Raw genomic sequence first — 8249 nt, 5'->3', positions numbered from 1 at the left:
ATAGATAACATGACCTGAATTTTGAATTAGTTGTGAACTCCTGCCTACGAAGGCGGTCCTTTGATTTGTATAGGTGAGAGTGGCTAGATCGCCGACTCAACAAGCATACCATTTTGGAGATTCATCTGATTGGGGAGCTGAGAACACAACTACACAAGAGGGAATTCACTCATTCCTCAACGTTGGGGTAAGTAGATAAATTGCTCCCTTAAAGGCTAATTCGGGGCTTGAACAATGTGGCGCCACACCCTTTCCTAGCCCGAGAGGGATTTAGTCATAGTTGGACTATGATTTATTGTTCATTAGAGGGATTAGTGGTACTTAAAGAGTTAGATGTAACTACATAGGCAAAATGGTAATTTTTGCCCAATTGTACTTACGAGCAATTTGTGAAGGGTCATCGTACTATTGATTGGTTATATCCAATGGACACTATAATATATCTGTAGTGCGAAGAGTGCAGCTGACGGTCTTTAGTGGAGTGTCCATCGGTTAATGGATGGTGAATAATTCAATTAAAGAGTTTAATTGATTATTCATGTACCGTTGGAGCTTCAAGCTACAAGTCCATGAGGTCCCCTCGATAGCTTAACGAGAATTAGCGAGAATCAGTTTTCGGATTAATTCGAATTATTCAAATTAATTGAGAGAATTAGTTAATTATATGTGATATAATTAATTATAATTATATATGATATAATTACTATAATGTATTCGATACATTATAATATAAAGTTTATTTGAGATGAAATAAATATTTGAATATGATTCAAATATTAATTATATGAATTAGATTCAAATAATTATGTTTAATACAAGTGGAATTTATATTAAATGTCATTAGTGAGAGAATAGAAACTATAGGTTATATTGTATATGATACAATATAGAAACTATAAGTTATATGTTATATTTGATATAACATATAGTTTAATGTATATATTATATGATAAGGTAGTTATCATATAAATTTATATATTAAATGATTTATTAAATAAATAAATTATTTAATTTATTTTTAAAACTATTTTTGAGAGGGAGTTGTAACTCTCTCTCATCTTTCTCTCCAAGACGTGTTAGAGGGAGTGGGAGTTAATTATCTCTTTTTTCTCATTTTTTGGGTTTTACAGAAACCAATAGAAAAAGGGAAACAGAAAAGTTCTGGGTTTTGAGTTTTTGCTTCTTAGTTTTCTTTCTCTCCTTGCTCCTCTCAATTTTCCCTTACCAAATAGTCAGAGCCCCACTCCTTCTGGATTCTCATCTAGAGAATACCGAGGTAGCCGTTCGTGATGATGTTCATAAGTTTGAGAGAATTCATTGAAGATTTTTCTTCAAAGGTAAGGGCTTCTGAACCCTTATTCTTTCTCTTTTCTTTTTACAAGCATGTTGTATTATATTTATTAAATGCAAAAATTTATTTTGTTTACTGTAAAATTTGGGAAAATTGAGACGATTCGCTTCCACTCAAGGACCCTTAATTGGATCCTCCAGCTGTCTCCTGAGACATTGAGTTGTACATCTAACCCAGAACTAATTAATCGATAGTCACCCAAGCTCCAAAATCTGGGTTTGGTGTAGACTCTACCATAGTGATAGGATAAGATAATATACAATGGAAGCAAATAAAATCAATAAGCACTCTAATAACATTTAATTTAAGTAATAAAAGCATGCTTAAATAGAAATTTAAGAAGGGGATTTCTTAACAATATACCTCTGATGAATTCCAATTCCAAGCTGCTCTTCATGTGATTCCAGCTCTAATTCAACAGTGAACTACAAAGAGATCTTCTCTATTATTTTCAGCCTTGAATTTGAGTGGTGGAACTCCAAATTGGAGTGAATTTTGGAAGGGAAAATAGTGGGTTTTTGTCAAAAAGAAGAACATTGCAGTAAGAACTTTTCTAGCTGCAAAAACTCTGATCACCTCTACAAATTGAAGAGGTTTTATATTTAATTCACATGCAAGCAGTGAAGTTCAACAACATTGACACTTCAACCACCTAAAATTCAGTGGGCAAGGTGTGTAATTGGAGGTGATATGTTGGGAATGGTGTCCTAAATCTTCTTGTAATCTCGTAGTTTGTACACTCTGTATAAACATATTGTTATTAATAAAATAAGTTTATTTTTTAAGCATATACTCAATCCAATAAACTAATATCCAAGGTTATTTTATGTAATTTAAACAAGTATGTAGAGATATACAGGTGGATCTTGTTTAAATAATAACCTAAATGGTTTGTAGTAGATGCATAAGATCAGGTACCTTATCCTGGTGACACTACGGATACGGTCTACTTTATAGGTGTTACACGTTTGTAAAGTGCTACAAATGAGTTGATCCTGATCATTCATGTAGAGAAATGCGAGCGGGGGTATCCTATACAAAGAGTTTGTATAAGACCAGACCACAAAATGACTAGTGTCTTTATATAACACCGTTAATAATAGAGATTTACATTTCACTAGGATAACCATATGTGATAATGTAACTGTGACTTATTTGTATGGGTGAGAGTGGGAAGATTGCAACTGTGACCTAAATCCTGAGTGAGTTGTGAACTTTCCTCATGAAGGCGTTCCTTTGATTTGTATATGTGAGAATGGGCAGATTGCCAACTCAACAAGCCTACCATTTTGGGGATTCGTCTGTTTGAGGAGTTGGGAACTCAGCTACACAAGACAGAATTCACTCCTTCCATGATGCAGGAGCAAGTAGATAAATTGCCCCCTTAAGGGCTGATTCTGAGTCTTGAACATAGTGGTCACCCCCGTCTCCTCGCCCGAGAGGACTTGGTCATAGTGGGACTGTGACTTATTGTTCATTAGAGGAATCAGTGGTACTTAAGGAGTTAGATGTAACTATAGGGGCAAAACGGTATTTTTGACCCAGTTGTACTTACGAGCAATTTTTGAAGGTCGACGCACTGTTGATTGGTTATATCCAATGGACACATAAATATATCTGTAGTGCGAGAAATGTAATTGTCGGTCTTTAGTTAAGTGCTCGACAGTTAACAGATGGTGGATAATGTAATTAAAGAGTTCAATTAATTATTCACGTACCATTGAAGCTTCAAGCTACAGATTCATAAGGTTCCCTTGGTAGCTCAAAAGAATTTTGTTGAGAATTAGTTTTTGGGTTAATTTGAATTGTTCAAATTAATAAGAGGAAATTTAATTATATATGATATAATTGATATAATGTATTTGATACATTGATTGGAGGAATAAATATTTGAATGAGATTCAAATAGTTGTTAATTTAATATAAATATGATTTATATTAAATGTCATAAAATAGAGAAAAATAACTATAATTTATATTATATGTGATACAATATTAAAACTATAGGTTATAAATATAATATGATAAGTTGGTTACCATATTTATTTATATTATTTATTATTTGAATAATAATCCCTTTTCTCTCTCAAACTACCTTAGTGGGTGGCTATGCAAATTTTATGGCAATTGAAAGACTTGTCTATGCGACAGCCTAAACGATTGAAGCAATTCCTATGCGATAGTGTTGCTTCTTCAATCGTGTTCCTCTTCCAAACTCACAAATACCCTTTTAACCAAAAATAGTATAGCCCACCACTCTTGGGTTCTCACCCCGAGCATACCAAGGAATCCGAGTGGTAGTGTCTTCTTCCCTTTTGGTCCGTGATTCACTTGAAGAAGGTCTTCAAGATCTTGTTGTTGTTTGTTGAGAAGTTCGTGATAGTTCGGGGATTTACACAAAGAAGTGTTCTTCAAAGGTATAATCTCATAACTATGTATCTTATTTGAAAAACATGCTGTAATTTACATAGATTGCATAATCTATCTACATTTATTGTAAATTTATATTTTCAATCAAAATGAAATTTGGACAATCCGCTTCCCCTCAAATATCTCCTCATGTCAAGATTTCCTTCATGATACACCTCCTACTTGGAGTTTTATAGATTTTTCCACTAACTCCTTCAATTTTCAATTTTGTTATTTTAAAATTTTTAATCAATTCTAAAATTAACTATAATTTAATTTAATTCATTCATAATTAATTAAATTCAAAATATCAAAATTCAATTTCTCAAATTGAATTGAAAATGAAAATTAATTATTTTTAATTAATTAAATAACAAGTTATATCAAATATTAAATTAATCACATACCTAATTTTAAACATGAATTCTATTCATGTAATTAATATCTATATCAATATTTAAGTATTATAAACTCTCCAATTTTGTTTAGTTTCAATAAATTAAACGTTAATTAATTATATCAAATATAATTATACAAACCCTAATTTGAATTTTGAACTATTCAAATTCAAACCCCAATTTTGAATTTGAACAATTCAAATTAATATCATTCTAAATCCACCCAATTTATTATTTTAAGATGTCCATGTTTTACGAGCTAGTAGAGGGACATTATGGACCTACAGATCATGAGCTCCAACGATTTAAGATTAATTGACTAAAACTCTTTAGACCAAATTAATCAGTATTCATTAACTATCAAGTCACACCACTATAGCTCAATAGTTACACTCTTCTCACTGTAGATATATTTATGTTCACTTGATTTAACTATAATCAGTAAGTCGACCCTTCACAAGTTGTTCATAATACCGGCTGGGTCAATATGTTGTTTTACCCCTGATATTACATCTTGTTCCTTAAGTTCCACTGATCATCTAATGAACAATTGGTTTGTGATCCAATCACTAAATTGGATCCCTCTCGGGCAAATGAGAAGATAGAGCCCCTTGTTCAAGACTTGGATTCAGTACTTAAGAGAACAACCTTTCTCCAATCCCTAAATCGGGTAGGCGTGAATTCTTTATTACACCATATGTCCCCAGCTATCTACTCGGTCTTACCCCTAAAATGGGAGGCTTATTGAGCTGTCGCTGTTAAGCCAACCTTCACCTATGCAAATCTAAGGATAATCCTGAACAAATAGGAGTTCATAGTTAGCTCAGGATTAAGATCAAGTTACCTAGGTCAACTAAGCAAAATAATCTGTCTTAAACAGTAAACAACGTTATAAAGTAAGAGTGATTTATTTCTTGGTCCGATCTTATGCAAACTCATTGAATAGGATGCCTCCACCCCTTATGTCAATACATGAACGAATCAGGATCACTTCGTGTATAGCACCTTATAACAAATTGTAACGACTACAGAGTGGTTCATATCCAATAGTGTTACCAGAATAAGGCACCCAACCTTATTCATATCCTATAGATCATTTTAACTATTTACTCGAACCTGATCCACTTTTATGTCTCCACATAAAGTTCAAGTATTCATATAATAGCCATGGATCTTAGTTTATTGGATTTAGACTTTATAAATGCAATTTATAGATTCAATAACAACTTTATTGAAGTAATGTCGAATAACATCTTTATGATAATAGAATATATTTAACTTTACAAACTGCGAGTTTTAGAACATACAACCCAACAATACTCCCACTTGGACTAAAACTCCAGTGGATAAATATATACAAATATATATATAATGTTGAGTATAATGAGAGAATAAAAAGTATAAATACAATAAATTAGAGCATCGGATACCCATAAATTCTCCCACTTGCCCTAGTTATAAGTATCTCGTAGACCTAGTCCTATTAGGTGACCCTCGAACACTTTAGCCGAGAGGGCCTTTGTAAATGGATTAATTAAGTTGTCTTGTGATGTTATTAGCATGACAATCACATCTCCTCTTATACAATCTCCCTGATGAGATGGTACTTTCGCTTGATGTGCTTTCCACGTTTATGGCTTCGAGGTTCCTTTGAGTTTGCAACTGCTCCACTGTTATCACAATACAGAGTGACTAGCAGGTACATATTTGGAATCACTTCCAAATCAGTTAGGAACTTTTTGAGTCATACTACTTCTTTTGATGCTTCACTTGTAGCTACATACTTAGCTTCCATTGTGGAGTCAACAATACAACTTTGCTTGATACTCCTCCACACTATTACTCCTCCATTTAGAGTGAATACTGACCTCGAAGTTGATTTCCTTGAATAAATATCGGTCTGGATGTCAGAATCAGTGTATCTAGTAAGGATTAGATCCTTAGTACCATACACGAGCATATAATTCTTCGTTCTTCAAAGATACTTGAGGATGTTCTTAACGGCAGTTCAATGATCATATCCTAGATCAGACTAAAATTTGCTAACTATTCCGACTACATAGCATATGTCAGGACGAGTACACAACATGGCATACATTAAACTCCCTACTGCTTATGCATATGAAATTCGATTCATAACCTCAATATCTTGAGGCGTCTTAGGACTTTGTTCCTAAGACAAATGAATTCCATGTCTGAAAGGCAACATTTCTTTCATGGAATTTTGTATTTTATATCTAGACAACATCTTGTCTATATAAGATGCCTGAGATAATGCTAAAGTTCTATTCTTTTAGTTCTAAATTATTTGGATCCCAAAAACATATTGCTCTTCACCCAAATCTTTCACTTGGAATTGCGTAGCAAGGCATCTTTTGACGTCAGCCAAAAAATCTACTTCATTTCCTATAAGTAGAATATCATCAACATATAGAACTAGAAAAGTGACAGTTTTGTTAATGATTTTCTTGTAAACACAAGGTTCATCAACATTCTGGTCAAAGCCATAAGATTTTATCATAGTGTCAAATCTTATATTCCAGGATTGAGACACTTGTTTCAATCCATAAATGGATTGATTAAGCTTGCAAACCTTTTGCTCTTAACCCCGTTCAATAAATCCTTTTGATTGAGGCATATAGATACTCTCCTCAGGATAGCCATTTAAGAACGCTGTCTTGACATCCATTTGCTAGATTTCATAATCATAAAATGCGGCTATGGACAAGAGTATTCTAATAGACTTTATCATGCCAATCGGAGAGAAGGTTTCTTCATAGTCCATCCCCTCTATTCCGGTAAACCCTTTTGCCACAAGCCTAGCTTTGTAGGTCTGTACCTTCCCTGCTTGGTCTCGTTTTCTCTTATAGATCCACTTACAATCGATGGGTTTTACCCCTTCTGGGTGATCTATAAGATCCCAGATTAAATTAAAGTATATTGACTCCATTTCAAGGTCCATGACTTTAATCCATCAGTCTTTATCCACATCCTTCATTGCTTTTTTAAAAGTTAATGGATCCTCTAAGCCATCATCAGTTATGATGACTTGAGTTTCAGTTAAACCCATGTACCGGTCAGGATGTTGCACAATTCTCCTAGTCGAGGCACTCTCAACTCTTGAGAAGGACGTGGAGTACTAGTTTCAACAACTCTTGTTGATGCCCTTGTTGTTTCTCTGCTCATTTCATCTATTACTAGCCTACTACAAGGTTGATGATTGTTTCTGTTGTCCTCCTCTAAGAAGGTTGTATTTGTTGATACAAATATCTTATCTTCATGAGGATGATAGGAAAAAACCAACTTTTGTCTCTTTAGGGTAACCTACAAATAGGTATACCTTTGAACGATGTTCCAACTTTTTAGGATTTTGCACCAACTCATGTGCTGGGCATCCCCAAATTTTGAAGTTACAAAAACTATCTTTACATCCTCTCCATAGCTCGTAAGGTGTTTCAAAAACACTTTTTGAGGGAACCATGTTCAATATATACACTGCGGTTTCAACTGTGTGTCCCCAAAAAGAATTTGGCAACTAGGCATAACTCATCATAGAACAAACCATGTCTAACAAGGTTCTATTTCTCCTTTCTACCATACCATTTTGTTATGGTGTGCCAGATGCTGTGAGTCGTGACTGGATTCTGTGTTCTATCAAATAGTCCTGAATTCCAAGTCCATATACTCATCACCTCGATCTGATCGAAGTGTTTTAAGCTTTTTACCTAATTGGTTCTCAACCTATGCCTTATATTCCTTAAACTTTTCTAATGTATCGGACTTATGATGTATTAGGTAAATATGCCCATATCTAGAATAATCATCAACGAAACTGATGAAATATTCATAGATAGGCATCTATAGGCACTTTGAGTCTCAGCTATTTTAAACATCTCTATGTTCCTCTATGTTCAAAATGACTTTTACCTCAGCCGATTTTACCATATACAAGTTATTTTCTAATTTTGCGACTTCCTCTTCCTTTTGTTGTCACTCACATGCATCCTAGGAAAATTCGCAGGGGGTCACCCAACATAGGATTGAACTAAGCTAAGCACGCTTAACTTTGGAGTTCTTATGATTGAGCCACG

Source organism: Benincasa hispida, chromosome 7 (genome assembly GCF_027475165.1).
Source record: "Benincasa hispida cultivar pf3 chromosome 7, pf3_genome.v1.1, whole genome shotgun sequence".
Taxonomy (NCBI): Eukaryota; Viridiplantae; Streptophyta; class Magnoliopsida; order Cucurbitales; family Cucurbitaceae; genus Benincasa; species Benincasa hispida.
The sequence above is the reverse complement of the archived record's forward strand: the minus strand, read 5'-3'. Positions refer to the sequence as shown.